This window comes from Glycine max, chromosome 8, assembly GCF_000004515.6.
Source record: "Glycine max cultivar Williams 82 chromosome 8, Glycine_max_v4.0, whole genome shotgun sequence".
In the NCBI taxonomy this organism is placed as follows: Eukaryota; Viridiplantae; Streptophyta; class Magnoliopsida; order Fabales; family Fabaceae; genus Glycine; species Glycine max.
In genome coordinates, this window is record NC_038244.2 from 33,926,121 (window position 1) to 33,952,189 (window position 26,069).

At 36.7% G+C, this 26,069-nt stretch overlaps 1 long non-coding RNA gene and 1 pseudogene across 1 annotated transcript; one reads left to right on the forward strand and one right to left on the reverse strand.

The window, feature by feature from the left end:
• Positions 1-400: 400 nt before the first annotated feature.
• LOC100803359 (probable isoprenylcysteine alpha-carbonyl methylesterase ICMEL1) overlaps positions 401-26,069 on the reverse strand; it is a 38,319-nt pseudogene continuing 12,650 nt past the window's right edge.
• Positions 22,620-22,879, forward strand: LOC121175327 (uncharacterized). Its single transcript, XR_005892658.1, has 2 exons — positions 22,620-22,682; positions 22,780-22,879. It is a non-coding gene; the product is annotated as an uncharacterized lncRNA (long non-coding RNA).

Here is a 26,069-nt window from a genome sequence, read left to right on the forward strand (position 1 = left end):
TTATATATATTTTTTTAATTTTTAATCAACTTAGACAATCATGCCTTCGGCTTTAAACCAATAATAATATTAGGTTCAAGTTTTCTTTTTTTAGGTAAGCATGGTATTGTATGAAGTTGTTTATGCTAAAAGCAGTGACAAATTTTCGTTAGGGATCTTGAACGCACACACAAGATGGGTATTTTTCTTCCAATACAATTTATCTCACATCCAAGGACCAACTAGGATTCAAACCGTGGACCAAATGACTTCAAGTGAAATAATTCCTTAATTTTATTTATATCATAGATTGATAAAAAAAATGTAGAAAACTGATTGAAATTGAAAACAAAATTTAGCAGTTTAGGCAGAAAATGGTATACAATTGTCTCTACAGTCAAAAGGAACAGATTTATCAAAGTCAATGAGATGCAGAGTGGTCAAATACCTGTAGACACACATCTGTATGAGTCTTCCCTTCGTACATAATTGATCCAGTATGACTCCAATTCTTTTAAGAGCTTCGGAAAATGTTTTACTGTATAAAATAATATACTAATCAAAGTCCAGCAGCTGAAAAATAAGAAAAATTCCATGTTGTTTGTGACTTAAACTAGAGCATTTAACTTTCTTTTTTTTTATCTTTCTATATTGATTGTTTGCTTAAATCTTGTTTCAGGTGATGCAATCCTCCCTAGGAAGGGACCAGTCACTGGAGCCATGAGCAAGAGGCTCCAAGAGGATTGGGCTAGAGTTGCTGAAGAAGGTCCTAGGGTTCTCATGAACCTCAGGGTAGATTTCTGAGCCCATGGGCCAAAGTTGGGTCCAATTATCTTTGTACATGTTAGACTAGGATGTCATTATATTTGGTCCTTGTATTTAGGGCTCCATATTGTAGGTAGGGTATCCTAGAAATATAGGATTTTTCAGCCCTTGTATTTTAGGGCACCTATACTAGTTTTTGTATTAGGGGTAGTTTTGTAATTTCACATACACTAAGTGAATATTTGATGTGTGTGGTTGGAAATAAGTTTAATTGAATTGGTAGAAGCCCAATCCAATTAAATTTTAGAGGGGGAGGTGAGCATTTGCTTACTACACCCCATTGCCACATCATATAGTCACACTTTGTGCATGTCCTTCATGCTTTACATGCCTCATGACACCTAAGCACCCTTAGTGGAGAATCTTGGAATTGATCTTGGATTAGTGGGCTGAACCATAACTAAAATTCATTAATCCTAATTAGTGAAATTTTGGCTCCAAAGTTTGGCTCCACAAATTCAATTTCAAATTCAAGTGAAATTTGAATTGAAATTCAAATTTCCCTCCAATTTTGTGTGACACTTAGGCTATAAATAGAGGTCATGTGTGTGCATTTTTTTTTTGAAACTTTGATCATTTGAATATTAACTTCAGATTTCAGAGCTCTTTTAGAGCACAAAATTTTGTGCTCTTCTCTCCCTCTCCCTTCATTCATCTCCTTCTTCCTCCAAGCTCTTATCTATAGCCTCCTATGGTGGTGAGCTTCTTCTAGACTCATATTCTCCTTGAAGTGGCGTCTCCTCTCTCTCTTCCTTCTCCATTCCGCTGCCATTTATCTTCCCAGAAGCAAAGGAATCCATTGATGAAAAAGATCCAAGGCCTACAAGCTCCAATGGAGCTTACATCATGTGGTATCAAGAGCATCTTCATCTAGGTGATGTTCTTTTGCTTCCTCTATCTTTTTGTTCGGTGAATTCTCTTTAATTCCTTGTTATTCATCTTATTCTCCATGTATATCCTCCATTGTCTTGTGGTTTGGTGCTGTTTAGAGTAGATTCAAAAAAAATAAACCGATTAAATCTTAGATCTACACTTGTTCTTGCATTTCTATGGTTCAAATTTTGTAGATCTACTCTTGAATCTTGTTTTTGTGTTGATTTTAGGTTCTATCATTTTTCATTCATAATATTCTTGTGCTGAACCTTATATCTAAATGTTCTTTCAAAATATTGATTAAAAAAAACACAAAAATCTAAGTGTAAATCACTTAATCCATGTTGTCTTAGAGTCATGTTTAGTCATAGTAATTGTCACATTATGTTCTAAGTTTGTGTTGAATTTTATTTTGTTGATTGCATTCTAGATACATTTGTTCATGTATTCTTGTCATTCTTAGCCTATCTTTTTAATTTTGAGTCTAATTCATGCATGTTATTTAGTTCATAACATGTTCTAAATCAATTCCTACAAGTAGTCTTGTTCTTGAACTTTTTTTTGTTTTCTATGTTTCCTACATGATACCTATGATGAAGTTGAGTTGTGGTGCTGAGTTGTGGCTGGATTTGTGAATCAAAATAAGTCTTAAGCTCTCTTGAATTGTGTTATTCAAGATAATTGAGCATAAGCAAACACAAATTGTAACTATCCAAGCCTTAAGCAACATAAACACTACTCTTGATTTCTAGGTTGAAATCGCTGGTGCTGGCAACTTGAACATACGAACCTGTATAAATTACTGGGAATTGGTCACTATGTTTTTTGAGCTGAAAGTTTTATTGAATTTTCTAGACATCTGGAACAAAATTATAAAAAAGAACCAAGCGATTTGGATTAAAGGAAAAAATAAGAAAAATCGCACAAGTTGGCAGAAAAATCAGTGTCCAGGAAAAAAAAGTGAAAGGAAAGTGTGCTTGTTGTTTTGGCTCAAAATTTGTTCTATAATTGGTGCCTATTTTATACCAATCCTAGTTCTGAAATTTCAATTGAAAATTATTGTGAAAACAAGTGCCAAAACTAGAGGTTTCTTGAGTATTTTTTTTAGAGTTTTTCTACTCTACTCTAGAGTCATTCTAGGTTTCTCTTTGAGTCCTAGCTTGCTTTAATTGTTGAATAATCCTTGGAAATTTTTCTTGTTAAAACTATATTGGTTTAGCTTTCATTTCATTTTTTTTGGTCTTTGGTTATTGCTTGTCTCTTTGTTTCCTTGCTTGTGAGTTGCCATATAGGGAATTGGAAAGGAGGATTGGTGCCATATCTTGAAGAATTTGAGTCAAGAAGCAAGGGGCCAACCACCTTAAGAGCTATTGGACTAAGAAGCACTCCAAATTGAGTGAAATACTAAAGAGAGAATAGCCACCACAATTGAGGACTTTTTTTTGTAATTTTGTAATTGACAATTTGTTTTGCTTTCAAATTTTGTAACAAAAAGGCCTTTCATTGGAAGTAAGTTGGGAGCCTCCAATAGATCACCCTACTTCCATTTGTGTGTAATAATTTTAGGCAATTTTCCCTTAGGATAGTGAGTGTTTTGTTGGGAACCTTAAATGAGGTCATCCAAACACTCTTAGGATCCGCCTAGTTTGCATTTCTTGCACTTTAATTTCTTGCTTACTTTCATAGCTTATTTCCTTTATCCTCCATTGTCAAACCGCCTAGATAGCTTGCCTTTTACCAATTAGTTTTTACCTTATCTTTCACACCTCTTTTAGTGTTTATTTTGGCTAGTTTCAACCATAGTTTCTTTTACCTTTTTTTCAAACCCCCAACAAGAAAGAACCATAACTTAGGAACCAACATGAGTCTTCATTCTTCATCTAGTGTTAATGGTGAGGGTTCTACTCCTAAGGACCCCTTGTATAAGATATTAGATGAGTTGAGATCCCTTAAGTTGTGGAAAGAAAAACAAGAGAGAAAAGAAAAAGGTAAAAAAAGAGTGGAAGAAATAAGTCAAGATGAAAGAGAGAAAATAAGAGAGGAAGAAAGAAGAAAAATAATGAAAGAAATGAAAAGAGAAAAACATGCCTCCTTTAGTAGTCATGACTCTTGCAAGAGTTTAAGTGAAGAACTTAGCGACTATTATAGAGGACGCCATAGTTCACATACTAAACATCACTCCCAAAGAAGAGAAAAGGATAGAAGGCCTCAAGAGGTTAACATTAGCCTCCCATATTTCCATGGAAAAGATAATGTTGAGGCCTACTTAGATTAGGAAATGAAGGTTGAACAACTCTTTGCTTGCCATCATATTAGTGAAGAGAGAAAAGTTCCATTGGCTACCCTTAGCTTTCAAGGGTACGCCCTCTATTGGTGAACTTCCCTTGTTAGGGAACGAAGGATTCATGGGGATCCGACAGTAGAGTATTGGAATGATCTTAAGAGTGCCCTTAGGAAGAGGCACATTCCCTCCTACTATGAAAGAGAACTTATGGACAAGTGTCGCAACGTGCCCTTTTGCGGGCGAGCGAGGCGAGGCTCATGGGTGCGCTTTCCAAAGGAGGAAAGATGCGCGGAGTCGCCACCAACATTTATTTGTGGAAAACGTCGGAAAAACCGAAGGAAACCGGTCAAAATAAAAATTCTAAGTTCAGGAGTTATATTTACGCTTGAGGAAGGTATTAGCACCTCTCACGTTTGTCTCAAAGGACAACAACCTATTTTTTAGAATTGTGAAATTGTGTTATCTTAACTTTTATTTCTTTTTATTTTTTGAGGTCGACAAAAGCGGGGCTCTTGCTCCTGCGTACCCTCCATCAAAGAGGAAATCAGACCTATGTAGTTCTTCTTAAGAGTGAATCAAGCGATTCTTTTTACTTGAATTTGTGATCATTTTTAAGGCGTTGGACCTTAAAAATGATCCTTTTTACTTGGTAAGAAACTGAAATGATAAACTTTCAAACCCTATTTTTTGTGGACGAGCTTGACTAGGCGAGTTGATTTTAGCCTTAGTTTCACTTTAGTTATTAGTCAATCCAATTAAGAATGAGAAATCCCAAAGAGAAAACGTCCGATTGATTTTTTCGCTTCATTTTACTAAAAGATATTTTTTATTATTATATTATTATTTTACCTCTTTTTTGATTTCCAACGTGGTTATGGCACGACCGAACGGTCGGAATTCATTTTAACCGAAATTAACGAATGATACAATTCAAATGATCGGTGGAAATTTATTTTATTTTTTGATTAGGCGAGAAATGATTTAAATAAATGACTGAAGCACGTCAAAAGGGGGTATAGAAAGCGAATGAAAACGAGAATAAAAATACATGAAACAAAACGTGGACCACCACGGGTACATAGAATGAATTGAAAAGCTCGGTTTGGGGTACTTACCAGTTGAAGACTGAAGAAAACGAATAACGAACGATGAATGTCGAAGAACGGTTGAAAATCTTCGCGTAATTACTCACGGAAACGTTACGGAAGCGCCTCGGCTTGGATTTTCTTCACGGAAACAATTTTCCTCAGCAATTTCGAGAGAATAAGAAGTGCCAAGAAGGCTGAACCCCTTCTCCCTTCATTCCTCCCCCTATTTATAGCAAAATAGCGCAGGAGCTTGCCACCCAGCTCACCCAGGCAAGCAAGGTTGCTTCCTCCAGAAGCAACAGCCTTCTGGAGGAAGAATCTGGAAGGCCCAAGTGGGCCTGATTGCTATTTGTACCCCCCCTTTTTACTAAATGCACCCTCTTTACCTTTTTTGGTAATTCTTTTTCCGTAACGTTACGAAACTTTACGAATTTCGTAACGATACTTATTTTCCTTCCGCAAGGTTACGAATCCTTACGGATTATGTATTTACTCTTTTTTAGCTTTCGAAGAAGTTACGAAAACTCACGGATTGCGGAAAACACCTCCTTTCGATTTCCGTCACCTTACGGAATTTTCACGGATCGCGTAAGCCTGCTTCCTTTTGATTTTCGGTACGTCTCGGGACTTCACATATTGTGCTACAAAGGGTGCCAAGTATCTCGAAGCGGCCAATCAAAGGTTGTATATCATCAAATAATAATCCCCAGACGAAATTAGGGTATGACAACAAGCTCCAAAGGCTTAGACAAGGGAGTATGAGTGCTGAAGAATATAGACAACAAATGGAACTACTGCTTTTAAGATCTGGACTTAGGGAGGAGAAAAGAACAAGCATAGCTAGGTTCCTTAGTGGGCTTAATATGGAAGTGAGGGACAAGGTTGAACTCCTTCCATATAGGGACCTAGATGAGCTAGTCTAACTTTGTATAAGAGTGGAGCAAAAACTTAAAAGAAAGCCTTCTTCAAAATCTTATGGCTCTCACTCCTATCCAAGGAAGGACCAAGCCCATGGAATTTGGGGGCTGCACCTTCAAAACCCAAAGAAGATAAGGGTAAGACCATAGAGAAATACACCCCTAAGACTAGTTCCCAAGAAAGGACTAGCAACATTAAATGCTTCAACTGTCTTGGGAGAGCTCACATTGCTTCTCAATGCCCCACAAAGAAAACCATGATCATGAGGGGTCAAGACATTTATAGTAGTCAAGAGGAGACTACTTCTTGCCCTTCCTCTAGTGGAAGTGAAGATGAAGTAAGGGGTGAAGAGTCTAGTGAGGAAGTCTACCCCCATGAAGAAGGTGACCTCTTAATGGTTAAAAGGCTCCTTGGTGGTCAATCTTGTGATCTATCTCAATCCCAAAGAGAGAACATTTTTCATACAAGATGCAAAATTTTAGATAAAACTTGTTCTCTCATTGTGGATAGTGGATCTTGTTGCAATTATTGTAGCACAAGATTAGTTTCCATGTTGAACCTCACTATCATTCCCCACCCAAAACCTTGTAAACTTCAATGGCTCAATGAGCAAGGGGAAATGATAGTTAACCAACAAGTGAAGGTACCTTTCTCCATTGGGATATATAAGGATGAAGTTAATTGTGATATAGTTCCCATGGAGGCAGGACATATTCTTTTAGGAAGGCCGTGGCAATTTGATAGGAAGATAATTTATAATGGCCTAACTAATGAGATTACCCTCACTCATCTTGGAACTAAATTTGTGTTGCATCCTCAAACACCTTCACAAGTGGCCAAAGATCAACTAACTATGAAAGATAAGAGAGATGAGGAAGAAAAATTAGAAAAACAAAAGAAAAAGAAGGATAGTAAGGCCTTGTCTTCAAAGGCCAGGGGGAAGGAAAAAGAGGGAAAGGATTCCTCCAAGAAGATTGTTAAGAAGGAAAATCATTTTGCAAGAAAAGGTGATATTAAAAGAGCACTCCTTCTTAAACAATCTTTCTACCTTCTCTTATCAAGGGAAACATCCCTTAGCACTGCCACAATTCCTACATTTGAGACCTTACCCCCAAAGGTCCAAGAACTCTTACATGAATTTTGTGATATATTTCCCAAAGAGATACCCCCTGGGATACCTCCTTTAAGGGGAATAGAACACCAAATAGATTTAGTCCCAGGAGCAAGCCTTCCTAATAGGCCAGCCTATAGGACTAACCCTCAGGAGACTAAGGAGATAAAGTCTCAGGTTAAAGAATTGTTGGAGAAGGGCTGGGTCCAAGAGAGCCTAAGCCCATGTGTTGTGCCAGTGTTGTTGGTGCCCAAAAAGGATGGTACATGGAGAATGTGTACAGATTGCAGGGCCATCAACAACATCACTGTAAAATATAGGCACCCCATTCCTAGACTTGATGATTTGCTTGATGAGTTTCATGGTGCCAATATCTTTTCAAAAATTGATCTTAAAAGTGGTTATCACCAAATCAGGATGAAAAAGGGTGATGAGCAGAAAACCGCTTTCAAGACCAAGTTTGGTTTGTATGAATGGCTAGTGATGCCTTTTGGGCTCACTAATGCACCAAGCACCTTTATGAGGCTTATGCATCATGTCTTAAGGGATTTCATAGGTAGATTTGTAGTTGTTTATTTTGATGATATTTTAGTGTATAGTAGGAGCCTAGATGATCACTTAGGACATCTCAGACAAGTTCTTTCAGTCCTTAGGAAAAACACCCTCTATGCAAATATAGCGAAGTGTACCTTTTGTGTACATAATATAGTTTTTTTAGGTTTTGTAGTTGGTAGAAATGGGGTCCAAGTGGACCCTGAGAAAATCAAGGCCATCGAAGAATGGCCCACCCCAAAAAGTTTGGGAGATATTAGGAGCTTCCATGGGTTAGCAAGCTTCTATAGAAGGTTCATTCCTAATTTCTCTACAATTGCATCACCTCTCAATGAGCTGGTGAAGAAGAATATGGCATTTACCTGGGGTGAAAAACAAGAGCAAGCCTTTGCTTTGCTCAAAGAAAAGCTTACTAAGGCACCTGTTCTAGCTCTTCCTGACTTTTCTAAAACTTTTGAGCTAGAATGTGATGCCTCTAGAGTGGGAGTTGGAGCTGTATTGTTACAAGGTGGGCACCCTATTTCTTATTTTAGTGAAAAACTTCATAGTGCCACCCTCAACTACCCCACCTATGATAAAGAGCTTTATGCCTTAATCAGAGCCCTCCAAACTTGAGAACATTACCTTGTTTCCAAGGAATTTGTCATTCATAGTGATCATCAATCACTTAAGTACATTAGAGGGCAAAGCAAGTTAAACAAGAGGCATGCAAAATGGGTAGAGTACCTAGAGCAATTTCCATATGTTATCAAATACAAAAAGGGAAAAACAAATGTGGTAGCTGATGCCCTCTCTAGGAGACACACATTGTTTTGCTCCCTAGGAGCTCAAATTTTAGGATTTGATAATATTAGGGACTTGTATACTTTAGATGAACATTTCTCTCCCATTTACGAGAGTTGTGGGAAAAAGGCCCAAGATGGATTCTATTTGGCTGAGGGGTATTTGTTCAAAGAGGGAAAGCTTTGTATACACCAAGGATCCATTAGGAAATTACTTGTGAAAGAGAGCCATGAGGGTGGGCTCATGGGCCACTTTGGGATAGAAAAGACCTTTGTCTTACTCAAAGAAAAGTTTTATTGGCCCCATATGAAGAAAGATGCCCATAAGCATTGCACTAGGTGTGTGGCTTGTTTACAAGCCAAGTCTAGGGTGATTCCTCATGGGCTATACACACCCTTACCCATCCCATCTGCACCTTGGGTAGACATTAGTATAGGCTTTGTCCTTGGGCTTCCTAGAACCCAAAGAGGTGTAGACTCTATCTTTGTGGTGGTGGAAAGGTTTAGCAAGATGGCACACTTTATACCATGCCACAAGGTGGATGATGCTTCCTATATCTCAAAACTCTTTTTCAGGGAAGTTGTGAGACTCCATGGTTTGCCTAGGACCATTGTGTCAGATAGAGATGCTAAGTTCCTTAGCCACTTTTGGAAAACCTTATGGGCTAAGCTAGGAACTAAACTTCTTTTCTCTACCACTTGTCATCCACAAACTGATGGGCAAACAGAGGTAGTGAATAAGTCTTTATCCACCCTTTTAAGAGCTCTTTGAAAGGCAACCATAAGTCCTGGGATGAGTATCTTCCTCATGTAGAATTTTCCTACAACAGGGGGGTTCATAGAACCACCAAGCAGTCCCCTTTTGAGGTTGTCTATGGGGTTCAATCCCCTAACACCGTTAGACCTCATTCCCCTCCCACTGGACACTTCTTTTATACATAAAGAAGGGGAATCTAGGTTAGAGTTTGTAAAGAAGTTGCATGAGAGGGTTAAGAACCAAATAGAGAACCAAACAAAGGTGTATTCAACTAAAGGCAATAGAGGAAGAAAAGAGCTAGTTCTTAATGAGGGTGATTGGGTTTGGCTCCATCTTAGGATGGATAGATTCCCTACTAAAAGGAAATCCAAGCTTAGCCCTAGAGGGGATGGACCTTTTTAGGTTTTGGAGAGGATCAATAACAATGCCTATAGGTTGGACCTCCCAGAAGAGTATGGAGTCAGCACCACTTTTAACATTTCTGATTTAATTCCTTTTGCAGGTGGAGCTGATATTGAGGAGGAGGAACTAACAGATTTGAGGTCAAATCCTCTTCAAGGGGAAGGGGATGATGCAATCCTCCCTAGGAAGGGACCTGTCTGTCACTAGAGCCATGAGCAAGAGGCTCCAAGAGGATTGGGCTAGAGTTGCTGAAGAAGGCCCTAGGGTTCTCATGAACCTCAGGGTAGATTTCTGAGCCCATGGGCCAAAGTTGGGTCCAATTATCTTTGTACATGTTAGACTAGGATGTCATTATATTTGGTCCTTGAATTTAGGGCTCCATATTGTAGGTAGGGTATCCTAGAAATATAGGATTTTTCAGCCCTTGTATTTTAGGGCACCTATACTAGTTTTTGTATTAGGGGTAGTTTTGTAATTTCACATGCACTAAGTGAATATTTGATGTGTGTGGTTGGAAATAAATTTAATTGAATTGGTAGAAGCCCAATCCAATTAAATTTTAGAGGGGGAGGTGAGTATTTGCTTACTACACCCCATTGCCACATCATATAGTCACACTTTGTGCATATCCTTCATGCTTTACATGCCTCATGACACCTAAGCACACTTAGTGGAGAATCTTGGAATTGATCTTGGATTAGTGGGCTGAACCATAACTAAAATTCACTAATCCTAATTAGTGAAATTTTGGCTCCAAAGTTTGGTTGCACAAATTCAATTTCAAATTCAAGTGAAATTTGAATTGAAATTCAAATTTCCCTCCAATTTTATGTGACACTTAGGCTATAAATAGAGGTCATGTGTGTGCATTTTTTTTGAAACTTTGATCATTTGAATATTAACTTCAGATTTCAGAGCTCTTTTAGAGCACAAAATTTTGTGCTTTTCTCTCCCTCTCCCTTCATTCATCTCCTTCTTCCTCCAAGCTCTTATCCACGGCCTCCTATGGTGGTGAGCTTCTTCTAGACTCATCTTCTCCTTGAAGTGGCGTCTCCTCTCTCTCTTCCTTCTCCATTCCGCTGCCATTTATCTTCCAAGAAGCAAAGGAATCCATTGATGAAGAAGATCCAAGGCCTACAAGCTCCAATGGAGCTTACATCATCAGGGGACAAGGAACTGTCATAGGTCGTTCTATGTTGTTTCTTTTGTATGATTATCAATAACTTGGAGTTAAATTAAGTTGTTCATTGCTAAGTAAAATTATTCAGCATTTCAGCCATTACACAGCTTGGCAATTAAATATTCCATGAAACAATTATCACTCACTACGCTCCCAACTAAACCATAACAAATTAATGGGCCAATCAATATAAAAATTCCTGTTTTATATTGTTACCAAAAAATGTAAAACCCTTGTAAATGGGCACAAACCAGGCATCTAATGGTATGGAATAATTCCCAGATCCATGAAAAAAAACTACAGGAGGTAAAAGAGAATTCGCATTTCCAATGTTTGGATCTTGAATCATTACTTCTGGAGAAAACATTCGTAGGGATTCCTCCTCTTCCATTATGCTGTAAGATAAAGTAGTCATTTAAAAGTCTAATACAATGAAAAGCAGAGTTAAAAATTAACTCACTTGAGGATCAATGAAGTGTCTACCGTAAAAAGATGGACCGATAAAGACCTCTACTGTGAAAGTGATCTATTAGGTTAAACAAACTATATCTGCATTGATATAAGAAGGAAAGACAGCAAATAAATTGTGTTAATCATTGGTGGGATATGCAATATAATAACAATCTCAATCAAATAACATTCCATTTACCATAAGAAGCAAAATAAAACCATAACTGGAAGAATTAGTTCTTGCATATCTTCTGGGTACATTTATTTATGTCATTAAAATCTGAAAAAGATTAAATACATGCATGATTAGCATGAGCTATATTTTCTTCAATAACATGTAAAGCAGTGTAACAATCCTAATATTTGTAAAACTAAAGCAGTGTAAGTGCCTCTCATATTACCTATCCTAGATCAGTGTACAGTTGTTAGTACCCTAATTCCCTATTTATTCTACCATCCTCTAATCAATCAATGTTAGGAATTTTGTAATTCCTAATTAATTAATATGGGCTACATATTATATTATAACATTTATATTAGTTATTTACATTTAAATGGGTTCAATATAAAGTGATCTATTTAAGTGAGCCCATTAGACTGCCAACAGATAATTGATATGGGCTTAATGAGCGGAAACCAGTTTGGCCCATTAGGGGATAATGGGAACCCTAATAGGTTTAAAAAATAAGGCATGGTTATGGTCCCCAATATACCAAATCATAAAATAGTTTCTCCTCTCCCCATCTGAAGAGAAAACGAAGGTCCCATAAGAAAGAAGGCGATTTGGTTTAGGAAGGTCATTAAATCAATTGTTCGTGACCACTGTCAGATTTCGCTGCATGTTAATCAAACTCTATGGATCCAAGTATTCCTTAAAACCTCTTGATAATCTGACATAATGTGTTTTGGTGCTCATTTAGTATTTTATAAGGTTTATTGAAAATTCCCAACAAGTGGTATCAGAGTCACCATTACTGTTAGATTATTGGGATTTAAAGCTTTACTTAATATGTATTATATCTGGATCTTTTTAGTTATATAAACCCTAATTTTATTTTGGGGAGAAACTATTTTGATCAATAAAATTGTAAAACCCCTAAATTTATGTGTTATGGCCATAAAGTTTTTCTCCTCTTTGGAATTAATAAAGGGCCTCTGCATTTGATTTACGAGGTTGCACAATTTTTTTTTTGTGTTGCATTTGCTGACATATTATTCTATTTGGGATAAAGGTTCTACGTATTTGGTGTTGGCATTTAGTATGTGACACAATTTCATAAATATATATTTTTTGTTTATATGAATAAGTAATAAGACAATGGTCTTTTGTCTTATACAAATATATATATATTTTTTTTGCCAACTGTTTTTTTTTTATGAAACGGTGATAAGCTGATAATTTATGTTATTCATGTGGTTGGTATAAATTTGTGATAGTATCGTGATATGTTTGTTTCGGGTGCATAATTAGTTTACCATGATGTAGTTTTTCAAACATTTACTGCTATCACAATTGGGTGCAAATTTGTGCAAATTTAATCATTACAGATCTTTTCCATTTGATTGTGTGTCCAGTAATTTTAATTAAATTGATTGAACCATTATGTTGCCAAAGTAACCTCTATTGTGTAAATTGATTTAATTAAATTGCATGGATGTTAGTATGGAATTATTTATGCGAATTGTGTTCGACCCAAAGGAAGACGCAATTTGGCCAAATAATAACATACCTGCGATGATAAATATGTGACAATTATTAAGTTTTTTTTCCATGAGAATAATAGTCGGTCCAAAGAAAGACTATTATTTGTCAGAACTAATTGTCAATATTTGATCATTGCATTGAGAGTACCAATTACAAATTAATTTCTCTGTCCAAAGACTATAATTAATGTTGTGCTAGGTATCTTGTGATGGATCTGTTATGGGAAATATTTGTATGTCTTGTTATATATATACTTTATATGGCTTGCTTGATTATTTGTGAACGTGTTTTTTTTTGTTCTCTGTTCAGTTAATATTACCAGTGTTGCAAATGTTACTGCCCAAGTGAATTCTATCCTAATGCTGAATGGGACAAATTTTAAGGTCTGGAAGGAAGTCGTAGAAATTGTTCTTGGCTGTATGAATTTGGACTTGGCATTGAGGACGGAACGACCCATTTCCACTCCGGAAACCTCTAATGAGGTAAAAAAAATTGAGAAGTGGGATCGGTCCAACCGAATGTGCCTTATAATCATGAAACATTCTATTCCAGGGGCGTTTCGGGGCTCTATTTCTAAGAGTCAAAGTGCAAAGAAATTCCTTGAGGAAATTGAGCAATAATTTGCCAAAAATGAAAAGGCGGAGACGAGTAACCTTTTGGCTAAACTCATCTCCATGAAGTATAAAGGCAAATGAAACATAAGGGAGTACATTATGGAGATGTCCAAAATCGCATCAAAACTCAAGTCACTTAAGTTAGAGCTTGGTGAAGACCTGCTCATACACTTGATTTTGATCTCACTTCCTGCACACTTTGGGCAATTCAAAGTGAGCTATAACACTCAGAAGGACAAATGGTCCCTCAATGAGCTTATATCTCACTATGCAAGAGGAAGAGAGGCTGTAAAGAGATAGGACTGAAAGTGCTCACTTGACTTCGACCTTTCAAAATAAGAAAAGGAAGAAGACTTAGGGTGCTACAGAAGAGACTTCTCAGTAAAAGAAACAAAATAAAGATGAGGAATTTACCTGTTGCTTCTGCAAGAAGTCGGGACACATGAAGAAAAAGTGTCCCAAGTATGCCGTATGGCGTGTGAAGAAAGGTAAATTTCTTACTCTAGTTTGTTCAGAAGTTAATTTGACTTTTGTACCTAAAGATACTTGGTGGGTAGATTCTAGTGCTACTACTCACATAAGTATGACTATGCAGGGTTGCCTGTGGAGCCGACCACCAAGTGATGATGAAAGATTCATCTTTGTGGGTGATGGCAAAAAGGTTACAGTGGAACCTATTGGAACTTTTAGATTACATTTAAAAACTGGATTTTATTTGGATTTGTTTGAGACTTTTGTTGTACCGTCTTTTAGACGGAATTTGATTTCTATTTCTAGTTTGGACAAATTTGGATTTTCTTGTTCATTTGGAAATAATAAAGTTAGTCTCTACCAAAATTCAAATATGGTTGGTTCTGGTTCTTTAATTGATAATCTTTACATGTTTGATGTTGTTAGTTCCTATAATGAAATACTGCAAATAAGTTCACATGGTATAAAATGAAAAAATTGAATGAGAATTCAGCCACCTTATGGCATAAGCGTTTGGGCCATATCTCTAAAAAAAGAATTTAGAGACTTGTGTTGGATGAAATTCTTGACCCTTTGTATTTATCAGACTTTGAGGTCTGTATTGAATGCATAAAGGAAAAATGAACAAACATAAGGAAATTAAGTGCCAAAAGAGCTAAAGACGTCTTGGAACTAGTGCATACAGACATTTGTGGGCCTTTTCCTTCAACTTCTTGGAAAGGCCAAGCATTAAACATTTGCACATTTGGGGTTGTCCAGCTGAGGCACGACCTTATAGGCCATATGAAAGAAAGTTGGACTCAAGAATAATTAGCTGCTATTTTGTTGGCTATGCTGAACTCTCTCAAGGCTATAAATTTTACAATCCCTCCTTAAGATCTTTTTTCGAGATGGGAAATGCGAGATTTCTTGAGGAAGTTGAGTTTGGGAAGAAAGAGAACATAAAGAATGTTGTCTTTGAGGAAGAACCTGTTATTTACAGTGATCAAGTCCTCATACCTATTATTGTTCAAGACACAACTCCAGTAATAGAAGACAATGTTCAAACTATTGATATTGTTTCGGAACAAGACAACAATGAGGTTCCCCCTCAAATACCTTTAGAGAAACCTCAACAACCTCAAGAAGTGTCATTAAGGAGATCCATTAGAGAGAGGAGAAATGCAATCTCAAATGATTATATTACATTTCTCCAAGAACATAAGGATGGTGTTGGTTTAACAGAGGATGATCCAATCAACTTCTGTCAAGCTATGCACAGTTCTAACTCTCAAAATTGGATTGATGCCATGAAGGATGAGATGAAGTCTATGAATGATAATGAATTTTGGAATCTAATTGAATTTCCTGAAGGTGTGAAACCTATTCGTTGTAAATGGATATTTAAAATCAAGAAGGATTCAAAGGGTAATATCGAGAGATATAAGGCTCGTCTAGTTGCTAAAGGCTTTACTAAGAAGGAAGGCATTGACTATAAAGAAACCTTTTCTCTAGTATCTTTAAAGGATTATTTTGGTTAAATTGTGTAATTTTAAGAAAAGCGCATTATGCGTTAATTGAATTCCAAATCTGCATGTTTAAAATTTAGAGTTTGAAAAGGGAGTCCTAAGGTGATATATGAGTAATTTTGATATGTAACACTAGAAGTAGTAAAGCGCATTATGCGTTAATTGAAGAGAACAAGAAGCTACGTGTTTTCATATCGAAAGTCTAGAAGTTTAGAGATCATTGGGTATTTTGACTTTGATTTTTCAAAATGTCTTAATAGCAATCACTCTATATAAGGATCCACATTTAACCATGTTGGTGGAGTTAATATTTTGCTATGAGACATTATACTAGAATTTATGATTGCTAAATTATTGTAACCGGTTTGCCTGTTGTCGCCAACATTAAGTAGCCATCAGGTGTTTATTGAGACAATATCTTAGCAGTCTTATTAAGGATTCAACCAAATAAAAGTTTGTTGACATAAAGTATTTGATTGTTAAATAAAGAATCCAGAAAATATAAATTTGTATAGAACATATAGGAACTCATTCCATGCTAGCTGATCCACTTACTAAAGGTATGATACTAAAGTTTTTTTTTCACGAGCACACTGCTCATATGGGTGTAATTCCTGATAGTACCTTAGTTTAGTGGGAGTCTTACTCATGTTCTATATATTACGGTTTGCAAACATCTTGTTATTTGGATTTTCTGTAGAAATAAAGTTGAAGTTTATCATTTCATTATGAGTTTGTTTGTGTGCAATATTTGTATTGCATTTTGGATTGATCTCTATAAAGAATAAAGTTTGGACTAGTTGGAAATAGACATGATTAAGATCACATTGTATGTAATTTCCATGCCGCTTATCCATATTTGATCTATGTCATCGAGTATGAGTAACAGTGGTGATCATTGTGGCTTAGTCAAACTAAATTGTGATGAAAACTGCAGTGGTTTCCTGTTGCTATATGAGATGGACCAGATTGTATAAAAGGAGTCTAAAAGTAAATAACATACGTTTGCGCACCTAAAGAATTTTGTGATATAAATGTCTAAGGCTAATATGAAGCCCAAGTGAGAGATTGTTAGGAATTTTATAATTCCTAATTAATTAATATGGGCTACATATTATATTATAACATTTATATTAGTTATTTACATTTAAATGAGTTTAATATAAAGTGATCTATTTAAGTGAACCCATTAGACTGCCAACAGATAATGGATATGGGCTTAATGAGCAGAAACCAGTTTGGCCCATTAGGGGATAATGGGAACCCTAATAGGTTTAAAACATAAGACATGGTTATGGTCCCCAATATACCAAATCATAAAACAGTTTCTCCTCTCCCCATCTGAAGAGAAAACGAAGGTCCCATAAGGAAGAAGGCGATTTGGTTGAGAAAGGTCATTAAATCAATTGTTCGTGACCACTGTCAGATTCCGCTGCGTGTTAACCAAACTCTATGGATTCAGGTATTCCTTAAAACCTCTTGATAATCTGACATAATGTGTTTTGGTGCTCATTTAGTATTTTATAAGGTTTATTAAAAATTTCCAACAATCAAATCAAGGAAAATACAATATTTTCTGCTTGGTACCAAAGCACAATATGAAGAGCCATCTTTGATTTCAAACTACATGTTGCACCATTCATGGCAAACAAACAAAAGACTAACAAATCAGAGATAGTATCTATATTGGAGACAACAACCAGCCTGACTGGAAGGACCTATTCTTCCTATCATTTGGCCACAAACTGAAGTGATAAACTTCATCCGAAGTTTAAACCTTTTTTCCAAGGAAAAGAAGAATATATAACCAGGGATGCAAAACAAGTGGAGAAAGATGACCCAACAATACAAATGGAAGCTTTAAAACAGTATTCCGATGACGTGATTGTTGAACACTACTTCTCAACATTAGCCATGTTGGCCAAATTAATCCTTATATAAGAAATAGACAATCCTCATCCCTTGATTTTGGGTTGAGTTAGGTCCAGTCACAGATGTTTAGTCCTACAGACTTTACGGCTTACACTCAAGATATTCAGTCCTATGTGTTAAGACTTAAACAATCCTCTCTCCACTTTAGCTATCTTTTTTGGGTTGAGTTAGACCTTATTCATTTCTGATAAACATAACCAATGAGATTGAAGAGAAGAACATCACGTACTACAGCACAGCTAAAGCGATATAGGACGCAACAAAGAAGACTCATTCAAATGTGGATAAACATCATGGTTACCAATCTCGGATAAAGGCACAAATCAATAACAAAAACCAAATTAAATGAGTGTAGATGATGTTACGGTGACTTCAAGTGTGACCAATAAAGTTTTTTTTATTTAGAAAAAAAAGACTTAATTATACTTTTTACTCCAATTAATTTTTCCATTTTTTGATAAATTTTACCACAACAAATTAATTTAGTGAATTTTACCCTCTATTTTTAAGAAACTTATAAATTTTACCTGTCATCTATCCACTAATAAACACAAAAGTTGAGGATAAATTTTTCCAAGAAAAATAAATAGTTAGGAGTAATATTTGTTAAAAAAAAAGTTGGATTAAAATTTGCCAAAAAAATTAAAAAATTGGGACAAAAAGTTAATTATGTCATAAGCTAAAATTTATAAGTTTGTTAAAAATAGAAAATAAAATGAGTCAAATTAATATATTGGGATAAAATTCCATAAATTGAAAAGTTAGGAATAAAAATTGTAATTAAACCAAAGAAAAACCTATTAGAACAAAACACAAGGAATAGGATGAAACAAAAGGGTAGGCTGTAAAACAGAATACGGACTTAGGACACACAACAGCCAGCAGAGGAAGTCCACGACCCGTTGTGAGAACAGAAAAGAATAGAGAATGTATTACCAATTGACAGAACAAAGTAGGGAGTTGCTACGTGCACCCAGCATTATTGCTGGGGCACCCAGCAAACAGTGAAGTGGCGAAACTGCCCTTCAGCAATTATTCTTCCGGAAGAAGGTTCTCCCAGAAAAGTTCCGGAAATAATTTTTTCGGAAAGTTTCCGGAAGAATCTTCTTCCGGAAGAATAATTTGTGTCTTCCGGAAGTACTCACAGACAACTTCCGGAAGAACGTCATCCGGAATGTTTCCGGAAGAATCTTCTTCCGGAAGAATTCCATTGTCTTCCGGAAGAAGCTTCTTCCGGAAGTTAGTTTTTTTTTTTAACAAATATTTTATTTTGTAATAATTTACTTTTAATTGCATAAACTAATTTATAAAATAATTAATACTATTATGCATAAATAATTAAATAATTAAATAATTAATATTATTATGCATAAATAATTAAATAATTAGTGAACGTAATTATGACTAATATTTATAATTTGTTTTTTACGCGCATGTCAAATATTAATTTAAACCATAAAAATTAATTAATTCCTAAACGTGATTATTGTTTTATAACAAAATGAAGAAAAAAGAATTTTTATTTTATAATAATAAGTAAAAATAAAATAATATTTAATGCGTATGTAATGACGATTTTGCCCTTGTGTAAATTTCTTTAAATTAACGTCTTCAGGCTGTGTTTTACTGCGCTTTCTTTGTTTCTTCTTCCGTTTGCTTTGTTTCTTCTTCCGTTTGCTTTGTTTGTTTCTTCCGTTTGCTGTTGTTTCGGTGGTGGTCCCTTCAGCAGTTTGTTGGTGGTCCCGTGAAGTGAAGTATTTGAAGATTTGGTGGTCCCGTGTTTCGTATTTGAAGTTTTATTAGTGGCTGTTGTTCCTATTTTGTCGGAGGTACGCGTTTATTTCATTTTCCGGTTAGTTTTTAGAGAAGAAAAACAGTAAAAAGTGTATCCGGAAGAAATTTTAGGCACAGAAGGAGGAAGGTCCGGAATGACCACTTCCGGAAGAAGGTCTTCCGGAAGTTACGAAGGCCAATTCCGGAAGAAGTGCTTCCGGAAGACCTTCTTCCGGAATTGGCCTTCACCACTTCCGGAAGACCTTCTTCCGTAATGTTAAATTATTAGTAATTTTTTTTAATTTCTGTTTTATAATTTATATATATATATATATATATATATTTCTGTTAGTTAATAATGAATTATTGGTTTAATTAGGTATAATGATATATATTGTGGATTATAATTTTTTTGTTTTATAATGGTATATATATATATATTTCTGTTTTATAATTTTTTTTTATTTCTGTTTTATATATGTTGTGGATTATTGATTTAATTAGGTATAATGGTATAATATTAAATGATTTAGGTAACTTAAATGTATAATGGTACAAAAATGTTTTATTAGTTGTTTATTATAGTGATAAGTTTAGTTTAAGTAAATAATGTAGTTATAAATTTAGAATATAGTGATAATTTTAATATAGTCGTGTATGATGCATATGTCCTATTAATATGTTTGTTATTTAAGGTGTAGTAAATTTTTGGATGTGGTTATATGATAATTTGAATGTACTTGTGTATGATGCATATGTCCTTAAGATGGACGAAGATCAATGGAGGTATGACTTTGCGATGTCACAAGAAGTTCATATGGATTATGATAATCAAGAAGAATGTGGAGTGAATGAACCACATGTCGATTGTTCAAATGCTTTTAATACATCTCAGGTAATCATAGATAATTTGAGTCATTGGTTGAATTGATGGTTTGTATGAAAATTAATGTGTTAGGGTTGCGTTGTAGGTATTCGCTACTCGAGATGATGTTTTGCAATGGGCTCGAACAGTTGCCCATGAAAATGGATTTGTTGCAGTGATTATGAGATCTGACACAGAGACCGGTAGCAGAGGAAGAAGTTCATTTGTGTTAATTGGGTGTGAAAGGAGTGGTACGTACAAGTGTAGAAATAAAGAATTCGTTAGAAAAGACACCGGGAGTAGGAAATGTGGTTGTCCCTTCAGGCTTCGTGGGAAACCAGTGCGTGGAGGGGAAGGTTGGATGGTGAAGTTGATCTGTGGGATTCATAATCATGAATTGGCGAAGTCCTTAGTTGGACATCCATACGCCGGGCGATTGACTAAGGAAGAAAAGAAAATTATTGCTGATATGACAAAGTCGATGGTGAAACCGAAAAATATCTTGCTAACGTTGAAGGAACACAATGCCGACAGTTACACCACGATAAAGCAAATTTACAATGCAAGAAGTGCATATCGTTCTTCAATAAGAGGAGCTGATACCGAAATGCAGCATCTGATGAAGCTTCTCGAACGTGATCAATACATTCATTGGCATAGATTGAAGGATGAAGTTGTGGTGCGTGATCTGTTTTGGTGTCACCCAGATGCAGTAAAGTTATGCAATGCATGTCATCTGGTATTTTTTATAGACAGTACCTACAAAACAAACAGGTACAGACTCCCACTACTTGACTTTGTTGGAGTGACACCAACGGCGATGACATTCTCTGCTGGGTTTGCATATCTGGAGGCTGAGCGTGTTAATAATATTATATGGGCTTTGGAACGATTTCGAGGCCTATTTTTAAGACACGATCGCCTCCCTCTTGTTATTGTCACTGACAGAGACCTAGCACTGATGAATGCAGTGAAAACTGTGTTTCCCGAGTCTACTAATTTGTTGTGCAGGTTTCATATTGATAAGAATGTGAAGGCGAAGTGCAAATCTTTAATCGGGGAAAAAAATGCGTGGGACTATGTAATGGATAACTGGGGTACTTTGGTTGATTGTCCGTCCGAATACGAGTTCCATGAGTCATATCAGAAGTTTCAAGTTGCTTGTTCGCCTTGGCCGATGTTCGTTGACTATGTTAACGACACATGGATTATCCCCCACAAGGAAAAATTTATTACAGCATGGACGAATAAGGTCATGCACCTAGGCAACACAACAACAAACAGGTATTAACAACTGATTTTATTTGTTAGTAACGATTAATATTAAATGGTATTTAATTGTTGTATATTTTCATGTTTGTTGTGTATTTTAAATTTAGGGTTGAATCAGCTCATTGGGCTCTCAAAAGAGTACTACAAAATAGCGTTGGAGACCTATGTAGTGTTTGGGATGCCATGAACAACATGATCACGCTGCAACACGTCGAAATTAAAGCATCCTTTGAAACCAGTACGCATGTGGTTGGCCATGTATATAAAAAAACCTTATACAAGAGGCTTCTTGGGATGGTTTCGAGGGATGCTTTAAATCAGATTGCTTCTGAGATTGACCGTCTACGTTATCTCGGCAACAATCTCTCTTCTTGTGGTTGTGTGATGAGAAGCACGCACGGGCTTCCTTGTACATGTGAGCTTTCTAGGTATACTGCTACCAGCATCCCATTGGAGTCAGTCCATCTTTTTTGGAGGAGACTTTGCTTTTCAGACCAAGGGTTATGTGAGACGGAAGTCACCATCAAGGAAGAAATAGAGGTCATATCTAAAAGGTTTGATGAACTTGATGTGGCTGGCAAAGTGAATCTGAAGAGTAAACTTCGAGAAATCGCATACCCTGATCATAACTCTATGTGCCCTCCTCCATCAAAGGTGAACACTAAAGGTGCACCGAAGAAACCGATGAAAAGAAGTCAAACATCCACAAAGCGTGATCCGTCTTACTGGGAGTATGTTGATGCTTTTCATTCTGTTCAAAGCAGCAACTCTCCAGTGAAACAAAGTGCATCATGTTCTCAACCGCGTCAGCCAACAAGGATCATCCCGATGTTGGATCAATTTGCGTCATTCTTTCAAGGTTTCATTCGTGACGTTGTGGATGTGAAAACGGACGGTAACTGTGGATATCGGTCCATTGGCGCTTTATTAGGTATGGGGGAAGATTCGTGGCCGTTAGTGCGTAATGAATTGCTTAAAGAACTTGGCAGGTGGTCGCATGAGTACATGAACCTCTTCGGTGGGACAGAGAGATTTGAACAATTAAAGTTGTCCCTACTTATTGATGGATTTTCAAAGGTATGTTTTTAGGTTAATTTTTTTTAATAACAATGTTTAAATTACTTACATGTGTATGTTTGGTTCATTCAGGTTAGTGTGGACAAGTGGATGGATATAACAGACATGGGATATGTGATTGCTTCACGGTATAACGTAATCCTTGTATCGTTGTCCCAACAACAAAGCATGACATTTTTCCCTCTTAGAAGTCAACCACCACCTGACTCTTCTGGCCACCGCATCATATGTGTCGGTCACGTGTTTGGAAATCATTTTGTTCAGGTACATTGAACATAGTTAGTGTAACAATTATGCAATGACTTCGCTGGTTCGTTTGGCACGGTCAGCGCATGATATAATGTTTGTTCATGTACAACAGGTTTATTTGAAAGACCATTGTCCGTTGCCGCCCCCAGCGCTGTTGTGGTCAACCAATTGTTATTCTCAGGCAAAGCAATGGGCAATTCCATATATTAGTAGAATGCAGGAATACACAAGCTTGATGTCATTCAAAACACACTATGTAGACCTAAATGAAGACTAAACATTCATTGTTTATTTATTTGTATTCATTATGCGATATAATTCGTTGTAACCCGTCACTAACCAATTAATATTATCAACTACTCGTTTGGTTAAGCAAGGAAATTGTTGGTCCAACAAAAATCATTTACGCGTGCAGCATACATCATTGTCATAATTGACAACACATAATGACATGCATGCGTATTACAGTTTGAGCGTGACAACACATTGGTTGACTTCAGTACACATTTTGAAACTAGCAGTCGCTCGACAACACATTGGTTGACTTGACTACACATTAGCGACAACACATTGGCTGACTTGACTACACATTTACGCGTGTCTATTTTTTTGTAAACAAAGTTAAACAAAGGCTCGGTCACAACCATCTATATATATGGCAGACTAGGCTACTAAATCACACATTATCTTGCTTTCAAATAATCTCCCAACTGATACACAAACTATGGCATTTGTAGGAGAAACTAGCAGTCAGACGATTGTCAACTCAAGGTTGGCTTTCATTTATCCAAATGGATCGATTATGCACAATGATACTGGGGTTTACTTCCAAACTTCAACTCCGGTGCCCATTCGAGTACCAAATAGGTGTGATTTTGCAAGCCTAAAAACCAGAATACACAATACCCTTCAGCTATCCGACAAACAATTTTTGGATGAAATTCACTACCGGAAGCCATTCACCGATACAGGTAACCAAATTCGCTTTGAGTGTATCAAATTGATAAATGATGACGATGTCAACACAATGTTAATGTGTAATGATCAATTTTCTTGTGTTGGTCCGATTGAGTTATTATGCACCGTTGGAAGAACACCAGATGGAATAATAAACTTACTTGAACGCACTATGCCTCGTATTCATGACGCGATCCTGTATTACAACGACAAATGGAACATGCCACCGCAGAACAAATTTGTTGGTTGCGCGTTCACAGGAAAAAATCCTAAGAAATTTCAAATTCCTTCAACATGTACCATCGATGAACTGGAGAATTTAATCAAGCAAGTTGCACCTAAAGGGATTCCCCCTCTTGGAATTCACGAATCACAAACGGTAAGACGATTGTTTTTCCGCCAACCAGCTCGGTTTGAGTATTCAGATATGGTTATAAAATATGAAATAAATGAGCTGATCACCAACGAAGAACTGCTGAAGGTGTTAGTACAATCTAACTACTGGAAAAAATATGGACCAATAGAAATTTTAGCTGTCTTTACTAAATATGTTGAAGACGAGGTCAGTGGGACGTCGCTAAAGAACTGAATGTCATGTTTAATTTTTTGTTTTTTCGTTGATGTAACCTTTATATGTTTACGGCGTGTTTAATTCCCATAATAAAGTTGAATGCGTTGTTTCAGTGGTCCAAAAAATTAATTGTTAAAAGGGTTCATTTTGTATTTTTTTGGATCTTGAGGCTTTGTTTTGACGTGTTAGTTGACGGAACCATGGAACGGGACTATTTTTTTGGATTCTTTGACGTCCAAACATGAGAAATGGCCGCCCTCCGTTGTCTCAGGGCACTGCCACACCCACGCAAAAAAATCCCAAACATGGGTACTTGAACATGGAAAAAGGGTTCATTTTGTATTTTTTTGGATCTTGAGGCTTTGTTTTGACATGTTAGTTGACGGAACCATGGAACGGGACTATTTTTTTTTTATTCTTTGACGTCCAAACATGAGAAATGGCCGCCCTCCGTTGTCTCAGGGCACTGCCACACCCACGCAAAAAAATCCCAAACATGGGTACTTGAACATGGAAAAAGGGTTCATTTTGTATTTTTTTTGGATCTTGAGGCTTTGTTTTGACGTGTTAGTTGACGGAACCATGGAACGGGACTATTTTTTTTGGATTCTTTGACGTCCAAACATGAGAAATGGCTGCCCTCCGTTGTCTCAGGGCACTGCCACACCCACGCAAAAAAATCCCAAACATGGGTACTTGAACATGGAAAAAGGGTTCATTTCGTATTTTTTTGGATCTTGAGGCTTTGTTTTGACGTGTTAGTTGACGGAACCATGGAACGGGACTATTTTTTTTGGATTCTTTGACGTCCAAACATGAGAAATTGCCGTCCTCCGTTGTCTCAGGGCACTGCCACACCCACGCAAAAAAATCCCAAACATGGGTACTTGAACATGGAAAAAATATTCATTTATGTAATTCTTACAAACAAAACTCATGATTCTAAAAACTTATGTTTTTTATGTAATTCTTACAAACATGGGTACTTGAACATGGAAAATAGGTTCACTTATGAATTATTAATCATTTTAAAAACTTTTATTTTTTATGTAATTCTGACAAACAAAACTCATGATTCTAGGTTCCTTTTTTTTAAAAATAAATTTAAAACAACCGTAAACTTCGCTTAAGGACCACAAACAATTGGAATAACAAACTATATTATAAAATAATAAACTGTGCAAAACACGTCAACTATATTAAACAAAAACTGTAATAATTACAAATATTCATGTCAACTACAACACAACAAAATAAATACAATGATCAATGGTCCGTGCGGCGTCTCTGACGAGCCCTGACCGTCCCATCAGCACTGGGTCCCCCTCTCGCAATCGTCAGGCAGTCCTGCATAATGTCATATAACTCTGTGCCTGCAGTGACTATCCTAAGGTTGAGCACACGCTCCAACCTGTGTGCAATCGCCTCATATCCCTCATAATCATCCTGTCAAAGTCAGTAAAAACATTTATTATGAAATTCAAAATAAACAACAACTCATAAAACATTAAACGCGCAAATAATCTTACCACATATGGAGGGGGGTCAAATGCCACTGGAACCTGGGGGCTGGGCGGCTGTATGTAGTCCTCAGGGTCTGCAGCTGGTGCATCCCTCTGCTGGTCAGCTGCCTGGGTCGGTGTCATGAAAGGATGAGATATGCGGAAAAACCACTAAATGTAATCCGCAGATACCTGCCCAGGCACTAAACAAGGCTGACCCGCAGGTAGTAAGTGATCCGCAAACTCCATCCACCTGTCATCTATCTGATCCTGTGACAATCGTGCACTAACAGGCGGCGGAGGGATGCTCTGGATGTAACCGAACTGGCGTACCACCCTCTCCGGTCGAACTGCGACGATCATAGGACCCCA